The sequence below is a fragment of a genome, unplaced genomic scaffold (assembly GCF_019419815.1).
Source record: "Pyrus x bretschneideri cultivar Hongxiangsu unplaced genomic scaffold, Pyrus_bretschneideri_v1 Contig20, whole genome shotgun sequence".
Classification (NCBI taxonomy): domain Eukaryota; kingdom Viridiplantae; phylum Streptophyta; class Magnoliopsida; order Rosales; family Rosaceae; genus Pyrus; species Pyrus x bretschneideri.
In genome coordinates this window covers 5372978-5390860 of record NW_025999502.1, presented here as the reverse complement: position 1 = coordinate 5390860, position 17883 = coordinate 5372978, and the positions used below count along the sequence as shown (strand labels likewise).

The 17883-nt window shown below is 37.1% G+C and overlaps 1 long non-coding RNA gene across 1 annotated transcript; it reads left to right on the top strand.

Annotated features, from left to right (window-relative positions):
• Window positions 1-1606: 1606 nt before the first annotated feature.
• LOC125477175 lies at window positions 1607-2482 on the top strand. Its single transcript, XR_007258344.1, has 2 exons — window positions 1607-1845; window positions 2032-2482. It is a non-coding gene; the product is annotated as an uncharacterized LOC125477175 (long non-coding RNA).
• The last annotated feature ends 15401 nt before the right edge of the window (window positions 2483-17883 follow it).

Sequence of the window (17883 nt, the reverse complement as noted above, 5' to 3'; positions counted from 1 at the left end):
ATAGTTCGCCAGCTGCTGCTGCCAGAGTGCGGCACCATTCGAACATTACATCCCAGGATTCAAAGATTGAGATCGCGTATCATATCACATTAGTAGACTCGACCACCTGACATCCTTTACAGAATAAACTACCGCCCAAGACACTTGGATGCCGAACGAACTTAGAAGGGATACCCTTGGATGCGAACGAACTTAGAAGGGATATAATGAAATTATTTGCTTGGTTCTTCCCGTTCCTACAAGTACTTCTCCTATAATGCACCATTATTGCCATGTGATCGTACTTCATGATGATCTATTGCCCCTTGTTCACTTGTAGTGAGTGACATGACTACGCATTCAGGAGCGGATCACTGTTAAAGGCCTGCAGTGGCCATGGCCCCCCGTGACTCATGAAAACTCAAATATTTGATCATGTTTGTAGATGTTAGAAAATGATCAATAATATAGAAATAAATTCGAACATGCTAGCTAATAAATAATAAATACAACTCAATCAATTGATAGATTATGAATAAATGAAATTAATTTCAAACAAGTAAAAACAATGATTGAGGTTTGCGTACCACAATGTTCTTAAAACAAAGTTTCGTCCCTACTTAGTGATTGTAGTTCGATAGACGTCGGCTTCACCATGATTCAACAATCAAACCAAGACTCCGGCATAGAAAAACTTGGTTTCTAGCGAATATTTTTGTGGTTCTTTCATCAAGAATGTTTTAGTACTTAAGAAGAATAATTTGTTTTATGTTCCTCTGCGAATATGTTCTCAGGTCTCACGGTTTCCATTTGATTTTCCAGTTCCACCGACCTGCACTAGGGATCATTCTCGTGATCTATTGGCCTGCTTGTGGTCTATTGGGAATAATACAATGCACCTGAAAGTTGGAAGTTGGAATCTTGTCTATAATATTTTTAGACTAAAACCATGAGTAAGATGAAAATCTAATTTTAGTCTCTTAATACATTAATCATCACCTCATTTATTAGTTATATTTTGATGTTTTAATTATTTTTCTTTTTCTTCCTAATTTTAATGTATTTAATTGTATTTCATTATAATTTTTATTTTCATTTCATTCATCATAATATATTTTGTTGTAAACATTTGGATAAACTAGTTTTTGTTATATACTATATTTTAATATATTTTGTCTTCTTCATTTAGGTACATTAATTCGTTTGATATATTTTAGTATATCCATTTCGGTATACACATTTAGGTGCATTAATTCAATATAATACATTTCGGTACTAACATTTACTAATATTAGTTCAATATAATATATTTTGGTACTAACATTTAGGTACATTATTTCAGTATTTCAAATATGAAGAATGTTAAATAAAATTAATAAATTAAAAAAAACCGTTTTTTGATCAAAAAATAAATTAAAATGTGTATATTAGTAAATTCAAATATTTAATGAGAGACATTGAATAAAATACTCATTAATTAATTTGAATTAAAGACAATTATAATCAATATGAAATTTAACACTAGATTTTTTTTTATATTAAATTTCAGTCTTTTTCAAAAATTAAAGTTAAAAACCCCCATATTGTTAAGGTAAAGAAAACGCATTTCCCAAATTTGATGACAACATCCAATTCTACTTCAAAACCCTAATACCAGCAGCAGCAGCCCCTGGATTTGAAATGCGCCCAGCGTTCTACAGATCTTCTCTCCACCTATAAAACTGACCACGTTGAGACCCTCATTACTCATTAGGTTTTAGGGATCCAGAGAGAGATGAAAGTTTGTGAGGGTCTGAAAGCAAAGATGAAGAGGATGGCGGTGCTGGTAGGGTTCTAACATATCGCATCCATGATTTACCAGATCAGGTATATTTCTTTCAATCGAATCCATGATTTTATTAAAATTTGATCTTCATCTTAATTTTTCGACAAACCTGTGATAAATTATCTAATTACCCTTTGAGAGTATATGATTCATATATATTAATTAAGACCTTGATCAGCTCTATACGTTAATTTCATCTACATGATTTTATGTTTTTGCAATTGCAGATGAAAACCTCAAAGGGCGTGGCCTGGTCCTGATCAACAAACACCTTGGGATCTCAGTGGAACCCCTGGACCATCCTTTGGGAATCGGGTCGTCCCAAATTCGCTTCTGATGTATGGGAGAATGGCAACAGTGACGAGAGGCTCGTAGAGTGCAGAGCCCTTCAAGACTGAAGTGCAAGCGCATGCTCTGAACGGCGGAATGCGACTGAAGAGGACTCTTCCGACCCAATCATCCGATAACAACAAGAAGGCATTCAAGAGACAATCTCAGTTGAAGAGAAGATTAGAAGCAAACATCTCAATAGGAGGAGGGCATTGTATATATATAGTTGTAAACATTTTTTATTTGTCGTTATAGGCTATAGTTTAGTTAGGACGATTAGTTATGCATGTGCTGTAATTGTGTGATTGTAAACCTAATAATGGATCAATGGAAGGAAATTTTTGTTCATTCACATTGTTCTCTTTTTTGTTCGAAAAGTGAAACAATTATGTGCCTCTCGTAAGATCTGTCTATACCATTTCTAATTGCTCGCAGAATAGACGGATTGAGAACAAACTTGACGAGTGAAGATCCCTTTGAACTTTGAACAAATTTCTGTTGTGGACTTAACAGACAGAGCAAAGCCTTCTTCATTGTAAGTAAGATTTCGCGCGCCCATTTGAATTGTGACTGTTTCCAGCTTGGTTATTCTCTTAATCTGAACCAAGTTGTTGGTCCACTCGGCTCTCAATTCATTTGCTAGGGTTGGGCGTTTCATTGTTGGTTCGGTTTCCTACAATACATGCAGGGCAATAGGGTTGCGTGTAATGAAAATACCATTTTTGTTGTAGCGTTTTAGTATACCTCCCACGTGAACAATTCAGTTATATTCATTAATTGGATGCATTTCCTTTTGCAACAAGAGTTATTTAATATTCTTCGTTAAGGTTTGGGTTATTGATAATATGAGTTACATATATGAATGTGCTTCACATAGTATGTGTAGTTGTATTACTAGCCAGTTGAACCATCTTGTCTTTCACCTTAAGCAATGGTAATTCACTGATCTCATGTTGATATTTATGCAAGTAAGTTGGAGACGTTTCTCATTGCGATTAGTTGTGTAATAGTGATTAATTAGGTGCATTTTGTTAAGCAATTGTTTGTATATATGATAATAGTTGTGGCACAAAATTCTTTTTGAAAGTTTATACCATACGTCTTGCAACTCAGTGTAGTGGTTTAAGATAATTCACAGGGAAGTGTTTTTTCCTCTTAGCCTGACCAACCCTAACTTGAGAGTTGTCTTTGCTACTATTGAATGTTTTATGTATATTTCATATCTGAAACCATTACAGATGCAACATATATGGGAGAACCGAATGCAACATAATGATGACCTCCAACAAAATGATCTCCAATCCCACTAATCTTAATCTATTATCTACTTTTAATAATGACACATCCAATACCATTACAGATGCAACATATATGGGAGAACCGAAAGCAACATAATGATGACCTTCAACATAATGATGACCTCCAACATAATGATCTCCAATCCCACTAATCTTAATCTATTATCTACTTTTAATAATGACACATCCAATACTCCCCCTCAAGCTGGATCCAAAAGGTTGATAGATCCAAGCTTGCCAAGAAGAAGCTGAAACTGATGAGAGGCCAATGATTTTGTGAATAGGTCCGCAAGTTGATCTGAGCTCCTTACAAAATGCGTTTGGATAACCTGAGATTGAACTTGTGTACGAACATAGTGACAATCGACTTCAATGTGCTTGGTTTTCTCATGAAAAACTGGGTTGGAAGCAATGTGCATTGCAGCCTGATTGTCACAGAAAAGGGACATGGATTGATGATTGAAAACACCTAAGTCACACAATAAACCTTTGAGCCAGATTAGTTCACACGCAGTAGATGCCATTGCCCGATATTCTGCCTCAGCACTGGATCTTGCAACGACAGTTTGTTTTTTGCTTTTCCATGAGACAAGGTTGCCTCCCACAAACGTGCAAAATCCTGTTGTAGACTTACGATCAATGGAATTACCAGCCCAATCTGCATCACAATAACTTGTAATCTGAGTGCTTGCATTTTTCTTCATGATTATACCACGTCCCACAGAACCTTTTAGATACCGAAGTATCCTTTTGACTAGGTTAAAGTGCTCCATCGTGGGAGAGTGCATAAATTGGCTAACAATACTGACAGCATAGGTAATGTCGGGCCTTGTGATGGTCAGGTATATCAACTTACCAACCAACCGCTGATAATAACTTATGTTTGGAAGAGATTGACCCTCTAAGCTGACCTTAAGTTTAATGTCAAGAGGTGTAGGGACCGGTTTAGCATCACTCATGTTTGCTTCCTTAAGGAGATCCAGAACATATTTGCGCTGGTTAAGGAAGAAGCCCTTGTGAGATGTAGCCATTTCGATGCCAAGGAAGTATCTCAGAACACCAAGATCTTTTATTGCAAAGCGTTGCTGAAGGGAGTGCTTGAGTTCTTTGATTTCTTCAGGGTTATCTCCGGTGATGATCAAGTCATCAACATACACAAGAACAACCAATGTACCAGCGGTGCCTGAGCGTACAAATAAAGAGGAGTCCGCATTGCTTCTTCCAAAACCAACACTGATAAGGACTGAACTGAGCTTAGCATACCAGGCTCTCGGTGATTGTTTAAGACCATAAATTGATTTGTGCAGTTTACACACAACATCCTGTTTATGACTTTGAGAGTGACCCGGTGGTAATCTCATGTAGATGTCTTCTTCAAGTTCACCATGTAAGAAGGCGTTTTTTACATCCATTTGATACATAGGCCATCCTTTGTTGACAGCCACAGACAAGAGTACGCGCACTGTGTTCATCTTTGCAACAGGGGCAAAGGTTTCCTTGTAATCCACATCAAATGTTTGAGTGAAGCCACGGGCCACTAATCGTGCCTTGTGTCTTTCAATAGACCCATCCGAGTTGAATTTAATCTTGTATATCCACCTGCAGCCTACTATCTTCTTTCCTTTGGGCAGTGGCACAATGCTCCAGGTTTTATGTTGATCGAGTGCATGCAGTTCATCCTGCATTGCTTGCTGCCACACTTGGGATTGGTTAGCTTCTTGAAATGATTGAGGCTCTTCATGCGCATATATATTACTCAAATAGGCAGTGTAATTATGTGACAACTTTTGATAAGAACAGTAGTTGGATAAGGGGTGCTTGAGCTTGTACGTAACAAAGTCTTGCAGTCTTACTGGTGGGTGCCTCTCACGAGTTGGATTTCGTCGAGGTATGGTAGGAAGAGACTCTTCTGAAGGTTCTTCAGGACCAATACTACGTAGAGTTTCATCTTCTACAGGCATGTTGCTGTCGTCATATGAATCCGGTTGATTTGGAGCCACAAGATCCATTGTGTGAGTTTGATCACCCGCATTGTTGAGTATCTCAGTCTTTGGCAGTGGAAACATGTCCAAGATAATCTCCCCCTGACTTGTACTATCCAGAGACTTACTGTAATAAGAGTTAGTTTCATGAAATTGAACATCCTTTGAAACAATTAGTCTCTTAAGTTGTGGATTATAACACTTATACCATTTTTGTGTGGACAGGTAGCCAAGGAAAATGCATTTAGTTGCCCTAGGATCAAGTTTGTCTCGATGTAATGACTGAACATGAACAAAACAGATGCATCCAAAGACTTTAAGGTGAGACAAGTCCACCTTTCTGTTCTTGACTATCTCCATTAGGGATTTGAACCCCAAAACCCTACTAGGTAATCTGTTGATCAGGTAAGCTGCTGTCATGACGCTTTGAGACCAAAAACGTTTTGGTACATTCATTTGTAACATCAATGCCCTAGTTTTTTCAAGGAGATCTCGGTTTTTTCTCTCGGCAACACCATTTTGTTGGGGTGTGCCAACACAGCTAGTTTGATGTATGATGCCATTGTTGCTCAAATATTGAGTCATGACTTGAGACATGTATTCTGTGCCATTATCAGACCTTAGGGTTTTGATTTGAGAAGAAAAATGATTTTTGACAAGGTTGTGAAAGTCCTTAAACACTTCCATCACCTCATTTTTTTATTTTAATAAATATAACCAGGTGGCTCTTGAATAATCATCAACAAAAGTTATGAAATATTTATAACCATCAAAAGATTCATTTGTTGGTCCCCATATATCAGAGTGTACAAGCTCAAAAAGATGAGAAACTCTAGACATCGAAGACCCTAGAGGTAGTCTTGTTGCCTTTGACAAATGACAAGTTTCACAGTGGGTTGATTCTTTGCCTAAGTCAGGAAATAAGGTGGATAAGATAGGTTGAGATGGATGAGCTAGTCGTTGGTGCCACAAGGTGGAAGCTTGAATGGAGGTATGGATGGACTTTGACTTGGCATGGAACCCACAGGAAGAGCTTTTTGATATGTAATAGAGACCATCAAGGTAAAACCCCTCACCAATCGTCCTCTTGGTTATACAATCCTGAAAAATGACAGTTTTTTGTGAAAAAATGGCCAAACAATTTAAGGAATTTGTGATTCTTCCCACTGAGAGAAGTTGAAATGGAAATGATGGGACATATAGGGCCATAGACTCTATTTGATCAGATATCAGGTGGATTTTTCCCTTTCCTACAATCCTTGCACCTTCACCATTAGCAACAGATACATGTGAAGGATTATGTAGTTTCTCAAATCTATGTAACTTTGACATTTGATTAGTCATATGGTCTGTGGCACCAGAATCTACAACCCAAAAATCATGTAACTCATTTATTTTAAGAGCAGTTTGGAAAGCAGTTATGATACCTTTCAAGTTTGTCTGAGGTACATAATCAGCATCAGCTAAAAAACCTGCAAATTTGCCCATCAATGCAGTAGTACTTCCATCTTCATGATCAACCGATCCATCCTCTTTTCCCTTCTTTTGTTGGAGATACGATGCGAACTCATTTAAAAGGATGGCAGGATTTGCAGTGAACTGTTGATAGGTATCAACATTGTTGATAGATGAAGATGTTGCAGTGTTGGCACGAGGGTGTGCTCGACTTGTCTTTGGTGCGGATTTATCCTTCATGAAGTCAGGTTTGAGTTCTGGATGTAGGATCCAGCACTTGTCTCTCACATGCCCGATGTTGTCACAATGTAGGCACTTTAAATGAGGGTTTTTTCCTTTATATCTTTTTTCATTTGTCAGGTAAGCCCTAGCTTCTGTCACGTTGGTTTTTATACCATTGTTCATGACTTTTCTCCTTACTTCCTCACGTTGGATAGTTGCACAGATACTAGTGAAGGATGGTAGCTCCAAGTTCATGAGAATATGACTTCTTAAATCCTTATATTCTGAGCTCAAGCTAGACAATAATTGAAAAATTTTATCTTCTTCAGTTCTTTTAAGGAGCACAGAGAGATCAGTTGTGTGAGGTCTGAACACATCTAACTCATTCCACATGCTTCTTAAAGAACCAAGATGTTGAACAAAGCTTTTACCTTCTTACTGTATGTTGGAGATATCCTTCTTGAGTTGAAAGATGCGAGCTGCATTGTTTTGATTTCCATACATCTCCTTCACGGTGGTCCAAAGGATGAGAGACGACTCGGAATAGCTGAAGATTTCAGCAATATTCCTTTCCATAGAGTTTAACAACCATGACATGACCAGTTGATCTTTACATAGCCACCCTCCATATTCTGGAGAAGAAGCATCTGGTGCAGGTTGACTGCCATTGATGAAACCGAGTTTGGATCTTCCACCGAGAGCAAGACTAACAGCCCTTGCCCATGGCAAATAATTAAACTCATTCAATAATACTGAACTGAGTCGTTGGTTTGGATTGATATCCATTTCAGAAGTGCTTCCAGATGAAGAAGCAATGATACTTCCATCTGCCATTGTTTTTTGAAAAATAAACACAGCAGATTCGATATACAGAACTGGCTCAAGATGATGCCCGCTCTGATACCATATTGAATGTTTTATGTATATTTCATATCTGAAACCATTACAGATGCAACATATATGGGAGAACCGAATGCAACATAATGATGACCTCCAACATAATGATCTCCAATCCCACTAATCTTAATCTATTATCTACTTTTAATAATGACACATCCAATACCATTACAGATGCAACATATATGGGAGAACCGAAAGCAACATAATGATGACCTTCAACATAATGATGACCTCCAACATAATGATCTCCAATCCCACTAATCTTAATCTATTATCTACTTTTAATAATGACACATCCAATAGCTACGTAAAAGAACGAATCACATCAGAGAATGTTGTCATGAATCAGTTACTAATTACTTTTCCTTTTTATAATCTTTATGCACATTGAATTATTTTAGAATTTTAACTCTTGTTCAATTTCTCCGGTATATAGAAATAATTTTCTTGATTTAGAGTTCAGGATGTGATGAAAGTGATGTTCTGACTCAATATGTGACAAATTAACAAGGTTCCATGCGTGCGTGTTGTAAGTAAAATGCATTGTTTGTTGTATCGTTTTACTATACCTCCCATATGAAAAAAGTTGAAAACACATTGTTTATATTCATATTAGCTCTGGTTATATTTCCCTCTGCAAACAATAGTTATTTAACATCTTCATTAATCTTATTTCTCAGGAGTAAAGTCTCATTAGATCTCTTGTCTAGGGTAATATTTTTCTCTTAATCAGGTGCACAATCTGTTATAGTATAATGTTGACGGATTCAGTGAACTTGACATTGTTTCATAAACTAGCTTGTTAGTTGTTGACAAGCCAACTAACATAGGAGTTAGATTACATCAGACGAAGTGCCTCTGATAATTCGAAAACCAAGATGAGATCGAGTTAAAGTTTCCCTACATTCAAATCACAGATGAACATTATTTCTAATTTCTATTTTACTCTAGTTGAAGTGGTCTTCATCTTCACACTTAGTAAATGGGAACGTATATGTAAGCCGAAGTCAGGTAGCTGTTGCAGTTCTTGTGTTTTGATCATGCCTCCTAGGGGCTGATATTTATTCAAGCACAAAAAGGATGATCGCATTGTACATTAGTGACAATTAGTTTAGAGGATTAGTTAGGGTTGCTTTGTAGCTTGCCTTCTTGTATACAAATATGTGACTACATAAATGATAATGAATCAGAAAAGGAAATTTTTTTCTTCATGCACATTGTACGTCGTTTTTGTTTGAAACAATCACTTACATAGATGCTAGTTCCCGCTCATAAGATATATTTGACTATTTCTAATTTCTGGCAGAGTAGACCAACTTCGGACGAATTGGATAATTAAAACCTGAACCAATAATCTCATGTTGGATTAAACATACATAAAGCCTCGGTCATTGTAAATGTAATGTCGCTTCTACTTTCATTGCTGTGTAATGTTTTACGATATTTTACACTAAGGAGAAGAGGGTTGGCTTAGCCTCACAATGTGTTATAAATAATTTGGTTCAGATTTACCTTTGATGAAAATTGAATCTAAAACTTCACTTAATTGCTGTGTATTTATCCAACATATATATGGAATTGTGACCGTTACCAGCTAGAATTTGGTCCTAATCTGAACCAAATGGATGATCACTCTAGCTCTCCATTTATTTGCAAGTCCTACGTGCTTTAAAAGCTCAAAGTGGATACAAAATTCGCCTAGAACTTGACTTGTACGGATGCTTTTCATTGTTAGTTTGACAGTCTTTTTATTAATATCAACAAAATAAAGGAATTCAATGTCTGCGTGTTGTATTTTTTTCTTATATTGCTCATTTGTAATCGAAAGGTTACGGGCTCGAGTCGTGAAAACAACATTTTTATAAAGCAAAAGTAAGACTGCGTACTATATACGTTCCCTTCTTCCTTGATCCTCGCAAAGTATAGAGCCTTGTTGGATTGGGGTTGTCTTTATTAATGCTAGGTAGACTATTCAACCAAATTCGTGAACTATGTGATGTGTCACTAAAAGAAAATAAGCATGTTAATCAACACTTAGGTAATAATTCAATTATTAACAACCACAGTTTACATAGATGATTTCTCTAGCATTCCTTGCATGAAAAAGCATCGAGTATTATTGCAGCTTGTATTTCTTTTTGCAATAAGAGCTGTTTAACATTTTCCATTAAGATTTATTACATATATTTTTTTTTACCCAAGCGATATTCTACTTTAAGGGTAGTTTTCGTAATTTACTGAACATGATTTTGAATGCTCTACAATATAATTTGGCTTGGCCGGGGTGAGTCTAGTCATTTGGGGTTAGTTTGGGATTGTGATGCTTTATTATAAAAATAAAAATAAAAATAAAAATAAAAAACATCTTATTAAAAAAATCTGAAACATCAAATGTGTTTGGTAAAACAACAAAAAAAAAGTGAAATTTTTGAAAACTGTTGTCGACGATAGTAGAAAAACATAGAAAAAAAGAAGTAGGATTTATAATGCTTCAAAAAAAATGCTTTTTATTTCAAAGCATAGTAATTAATGCGCATTTAATGAAAATTTCAAATGACAAATATACACCTATCATTGTCCTTACATTATTCTCTTTGACAATTATTATATCACATTAAAGACCATATCATTTTGCCACTCGATACTACAGTTTGATGGTATTCCTCTTCAATTCGAAGTGAGAGGTCTTAGATTTAAATCTAATGGATGGCTAATTCGATACCAAATTAGAATACCCATTGTGGCTTAATCGAACTCCCTCTCTCCTTAGTGTAAAAATAGCAATGTATTAAAAAAAAATATCATATCATTTTTAGTTATTTAATATATCCGCATCAATTTATATAAAGTTTACCAAATACTCAGACATTTTTTTTTGGGTAAAGTACAAAAAACTACCTCAACTATTGGTGTCACGACACTTTCATACCTCATCATTTAAAATTGACAATGTCATACCTCATCTTACGAATTTGTGCCAATGTTATACCTTTCGTTAGCTTGGCGTTAATTTGTCAGTTAAATGACGTGGCTTGATCCAGACCCCACTTTCTATTAAAATATTAAAAAAACTAAAAAAAAAATCATTTAATATTTTTAAATATTAAAATAATAAAAAATAAAAAAATAAAAAAAAAACAAAACCTTTCGTCCCTTCCCCCCCCCCCCCCCATCTCCCCTTCTCTCTCTCCCCATCTTCATTTTCTTCTTTGCTTAATCTTCAAATAAAAAAATAATAAAAAAATTTGAAAACCCATCAACCCCCAACCCCCCCAAAGAAGAAGAAGAAGAAGAACCCCAACCCAGTTCGTCAAGGAGGAGGGGGTTGGCTTAGCTCATAATGTGTTATAAATAATGTGGTTCAAATTTGCCTTTGATGAAAATCGAATCTAAAACCTCTCACTTAATCGTTGTGTATTTATACAACATATATATGGAATTGTGACCGTTACCAGCTAGAATTTGGTCCTAATCTGAACCAAATGGATGATCACTCAAGCTCTCCATTTATTTGCAAGTCCTACGTGCTTTAAAAGCTCAAAGTGGATACAAAATTCGCCTAGAACTTGACTTGTACGGATGCTTTTCATTGTTAGTTTGACAGTCTTTTTATTAATATCAACAAAAGAAAGGAATTTAATGTCTGCGTGTTGTATTTTTTTCTTATATTGCTCATTTGTAATCGAAAGGTTACGGGCTCGAGTCGTGAAAACAACATTTTTATAAAGCAAAAGTAAGACTGCGTACGATATACGTTCCCTTCTTCCTTGATCCTCGCAAAGTATAGAGCCTTGTTGGCTTGGGGTTGTCTTTATTAATGCTAGGTAGACTATTCAACCAAATTCGCGAACTATGTGATGTGTCACCAAAAGAAAATAAGCATGTTAATCAACACTTAGGTAATAATTCAATTATTAACAACCATAGTTTACATAAATGATTTCTCTAGCATTCCTTGCATGAAAAAGCATCGAGTATTATTGCAGCTTGTATTTCTTTTTGCAATAAGAGCTGTTTAACATTTTCCATTAAGATTTATTACATATATATTTTTTTACCCAAACGATATTCTACTTTAAGGGAAGTTTTCGTAATTTACTGAACATGATTTTGAATGCTCTACAATATAATTTGGCTTGGCCAGGGTGAGTCTAGTCATTTGGGGTTAGTTTGGGATTGTGATGCTTTATTATAAAAATAAAAATAAAAAATAGCTTATTAAAAAATTTGAAACATCAAATGTGTTTGGTAAAGCAACAAAAAAAAAGTGATATTTTTGAAAACTGTTGTCAACGACAGTAGAAAAACATAGAAAAAAAGAAGTAGGATTTATAATGCTTCAAAAAAAATGCTTTTTATTTCAAAGCATAGTAATCAACGCGCATTTAATGAAAATTTCAAATGACAAATATACACCTATCATTGTCCTTACATTATTCTCTTTGACAATTATTATATCACATTAAAGACCATATCATTTTGCCACTCAATACTACAGTCTGATGGTATTCCTCTTCAATTGGAAGTGAGAGATCTTAGATTTAAATCTAATGGATGACTAATTCGATACCAAATTAGAATACCCATTGTGGCTTAGCCGAACTCCCTTTCTCCTTAGTGTAAAAATAGCAATGTATTAAAAAAAAAAATATCATATCATTTTTAGTTATTTAACATATTCGCATCAATTTATATAAAGTTTACCAAATACTCAGACATTTTTTTTTGTGTCACGACACTTTCATACCTCATTATTTAAAATTGACAATGTCATACCTTATCTTACGAATTTGTGCCAATGTTATACATTCCGTTAGCTTGCCGTTAATTTGTCAGTTAAATGACGTGGCTTGATCCAGACCCCACTTTCTATTAAAATATTAAAAAAATTAAAAAAAAATCATTTAATATTTTTAAATATTAAAATAATAAAGAAAAATTTATAAAAAAAAAAAACAAAACAAAACATTTCGTCCCTTCCACCCCCTATCTCCCCTTCTCTTTCTCCCCATCTTCATTGACACGCCCCGACCCCGATATTCCCCGAATACCAGGATAGGCACGTGCTGGCCGACACCCGAGGGTGACGAAAGTCATTTATTGAGTGCAAATGCTGAAAACAAAGGATAAATAAGGCTTATAAATATAAAAGAATAATGAATATGCAAATAAGGACCGTGTTCAGAGCACACCACTAATCTAGAACACTAAAAGAAAATAATATAAATTTGAATGAAACGAAGGAGTGGGTCCTACACCGAGAGGGCTCGAAGATGCCGATGCGAATGTGCCTGGACGTCGGGATTGTATGCCTCGATTCTAAGTCCTGAAGGGGGCGCAAAACAAACATGAGTGGACCAAGTTGATATATATATAATAAAACAGTTATCAACATACTAACTCCCAGGTTTTATGAAAACACATATATATAATGATAAACATAGGTTTTCCGAAACCTAGGATGTCGTGCAATGTCTCAAATCATAATTCGCATAAATAATAAACACTAGTGAATGTCCGATATAACTCTTCAGGCCCCATGCCGGCTCCCCGTCTCTGAGCACACAGTCAGAGGAAAATACACTTCAGGCCCCGTGCCGGCTCCCCGTCTCTGAGCAGACAGTCAGAGGAAAACACACTCCAGGCCCTATGACAACACCAAACCGTCGCCCGGGACGGACCGGATCTATCCCTACGTCCTGTAGCGGAAAGGACCACTAGGTAAGTACAAAACCAGTGAACATACATATATTGAAAATCAACTTCATAGTATAAAGTCATCCATCATCTATACTATAAAGAAGTGTTCTAAACATGTTCTAAATATCATATCGTCATCCATCAGATATTCTACAAGAACATGGGTTATAGGAAAAATAGTAATAATTCAAACTAGCCTCAGTAAGCATATTATCTCGTAAAACGTTCATAAAACATAATCATAAAGTCATGCTTTTCTGTGTATACAATTCTACCATTAAAACATGCATTTTTAGAAGGGGTCCACTCACAGTACTTCGCCGTCGAAAACCCACGCCATCTAGTGAAGAAGGAAACGCCATAGATAATCGCTCATAAGCACATAAACGGTACATTTAGTCAAACTCTACTCAAACGATTGAATTTGGGAAAACGGACATCGGAAACGGGTTCAGGACGTCGAAATTAGCCTAGGAGGGGTCCCGCACGAAAACCCAAAAAGTCAACGCTGACCGTTGACCAGGTCAACGGGTAACGGGTCCGGGTCAGGGTCAGGGTCAACGGGGCAGGGTCACGGGTTTGGGCTTTAGGGTTTGGGTTAGGGTAAATGGGTTTAGGTTTTAGGTGAAATGGGTTTGGACTTGGGTTGGATCCGGGTTGGGCCTAATGGGTTTAGGGTTAGGTTTTTAAGTGGGTTGGGTTTGGGTAAAAAGGAAATGGGTTTGGGTTTTTGAACCTCACGGCCCAAGGCCTAATTAAAAAAGGGATATGGGTTTGGGCTGCAACCAAGGCCCTAAGGCCTTTGGGTTTGGTGGTCGCCGGATTCCAAGGAGGGGGAAGGCCGGATTTCAGCCGGAGAATTCCCAAGCTCCGTTGGAGCTCAAAACTCAACCAAAACATGTCATTCAATATACCAAATTGAAGCCCCGAAGGTAAGGAATCGAAATATACCCTTGGTTCCCGTCATTGTGGTCGGAGTTGGCCGGAAAACAGCCTGGAAGCCACGGATGTCCGCCGGAAACTGGGTAAGTTTCAAATGAGCATAACTTCTTCAATACTCAATGAAATTAGATGAAACAAAAAAGGAAAGTTGTAGTACTCAGCGAGACGAAGAGATTGATACCTTGTACGCCGGCCAACTCGCCGTGGTTAGGCCGGAAATCTCCTCGAAATGGGCGGTGCTCGCCGGAAAACTGAGAAATGTCTCCCGAGGTGGTTTCTTCGTGGTTTGACGTCCCAAAACACAACCACGGGATTAGAAAAGAGTTATAGGCGTGGGCATGGGTGTGTGTGTGTGTGTGTGGGTGTGTTCTTGTCAGACCGAGAGGGGGGAAAGGAGAGAGCATGGAGGAAGAAAGAGAGAAGAGAGAAGAGACTTTTCAAAAAAAAAAGAAAAGGGAAAGGGAACCGGGAACCGGGAACAAAACAGGGGGTGGGTCCCCTGGGCTCACCGATTAAGGCTCAAAAACAATTTTAAAAAGAAAGGTATCCCCAAACTTAGTGAAAATACAAAAATACCCATTTTCTTACGTAAATTCCGGGACGGGTTGTTACATTCATCTTAGAAAAAGAAGGAGAAGGAGGAAGAAGAAAAAGAAGAAGAAGAAGAACCCCAACCTAGTTCGTTCCCCCACCCCCCCCCCCCCCCCCCCAAAAAAAAAAAAATCCAACCCAACCCCCTACAACCCAGAAAGAAAAAGAAGGAGGAGGAAGAAGAAGAAGAAGAAGAAGAAGAAGAAATAAACTTAGACCCCGTTTGCCAGCTCGATTCAGCGGGTGGAGAACCTAGGCGTGGAGAAAATGGGGGGAATGGGTGTGGATTTAAGGAGTGAGGTGTGTAGAGAAGGGAAGAGGGTGGGTACGAGGTTGGGTGTGGAGGGTGGTTGCAGGGGAAGACAATTGGTTTTTTTTTTTTTTTTTTTTTTTTTCTTTTCTTTTTTCTGGGTTGCAACAGATAGGGGGAAGAAGAGGAAAGAAGATGAAGATGGGGGAGAAGAGAGAGGGCGCAGGGGGGGTGGGAAGTGACAAAGTTTTGTGTATTTTTTTTTCTTTCTTTTTCTTGGGTTGCAGCAGGTAGGAAGAAGAGAGAGGGCGCATGGAAGGGGGGGAAGTTTTGTTTTGTTATTATTATTTTTCTTTTTTCTGGGTTGCAGCATATAGGGGGAAGAAGAGGAAAAAAGATGAAGGTGAGGGACAAGAGAGAGGGAGCCCCCGGGGGGGGAGGGACAATGTTTTGTTTTGTTTTGTTTTGTTTTTCCTTTTTTCTGGGTTGCAGCAGGTAGGAAGAAGAGGAAGGGACATGAAGATGGGGGAGAAGAGAGAGGGCGCACAGAGAGGAAGTTTTTTTGGTTTTTTTTTTTAAAAAAAACTTTTCTTTATTATTTTAATATTTAAAAAATATTAAATGATTTTTGTTTAGTTTTTAATAATATTTTATTAATTTTTTAATAGAAAGTGGGTCCCGAATCAAGCCACGTCAATATTTAACTGAGAAATTAATAGAAAAACTGATGGAGGTATGACATTGGCACAAATTCATAAGATAATGTATTACATTGTCATTTTAAAAAGATAAGGTATGAAAGTGTCATGAGACTAATAGTTGAGGTAGTTTTTTGTATTTTACCCTTTTTTTTTTTTTTTTTTTTTTTGTCAAAATCACTTTTACAAAAAATTTATCAAACACTTAACAACTTTATTTTACAACTATTTATTCTCACAGCACAACAAAAATAATTTTTATTTTTATTTTTAAAGCACAACAATACCAAACTAACGTCCAATGACATGATGGAATATTTGTAAGTTTGAATTTTAGTTAATAAACGCGCGTGGTCCAATATCTTAATGGACAAGTTGTTGGGTTTTTACGCATGCATGCCATTCGAAACTCCCACCTCCCCAAATTATTATTTTTTATTAAAAAAATTAGTTAATAAACATGTCGTCTTCTGTTGGTCAATGCAAGGGAGAAATTTTTTATTATGACGAGAACACGGATGATACATCACGTGTTTTGATGTAACTGGTAGGAAATTTTACTTTTTAAGTTATTAACTTTGTAACACATATATCTCACTATTTGTATAATGATATATGATGTACCACCTCGTGTGCCGATTAGGGGTGGGCAAATGGGTACTAGACATGCAGGGCAAGTCAAGTACATGGGTTTCGGGGCGGGTACAGGGCGGGTCTTAAAATTGTAAAACACAAACGGGACGGGTTGGGGCGGGTTCAAGAAATTAATGGGGCGAGGCGGGTCCAAAAGGCCCAAGAAACAAGGCCCCGGCCGGACCCGTTTCTCCCAAGCCCACTCAATTTTCTGGTCTAAAAGTCCAAGTATTGCGTTGGTTTTGTGCTGTACACTAGTACTTGTACAACATTTCACTTATTTCTTTCACTCATTTCACCCCTCTTTTTTTTTTCACTCTTTCTTTCTTTATTTTTGTTTTATTTTTTTACTCATTTCACTTTTTTTTTCCCCCACTCAGACCCTCTTTTTCTCCATCCCAAGAGACCCACGATCCCCAAACTCCATTAAGGACAAGAAGATTGAGGACTCAATCGAGAGACTGCCACCCAGTGGTTGGACAACAACCAGTTATCGGATGCCAATGAGTTCGAAGACAAGACGGAATTGGAGAGCATCTGCAACCCAATCACAAGGTGAAATTATTTAGGTTTTGTGAACTTGAAATTTTATGTTTTATCTAGGACTTGAAATTATAGATCAATGCTTCTTCTTTTTTTCCCTATTTGCAGAACCTTTTGGTCGATGAGTAGGAAGTGGAAATCACAAGGGAATTGATTGAAATTGCTTAGATTGAGAAACCCTAAGGTATTCCCTTTCTTTTATGATGAGAAGGCAAATTGGATTCGTGGGTTTGTATGAAAGAGTTTTGTGAAAACCCTAATTTAATCCCTAATTTGCCTTGAGAGTGCATATCTTGCGGTGGTTGTTTTGATGGAACCGCCGATAACGACGTTGTTCGAAGAAGCGAATCTTCGAATGAGGAGAACAAAGAGGAAAGACCACCAGACTTGAGGCGTGAGTGAAAGATTTGGACCTGTGGGGACCCGTAAGAATCGACACGTTTCAAAAGGGCGGGTTAGGTCCGGATCCTGTTTTGAAAAATCCAAAACCCGTCCCACCCCGCCCCGTTGTATTTATGAACGGATCTAGTCCGGT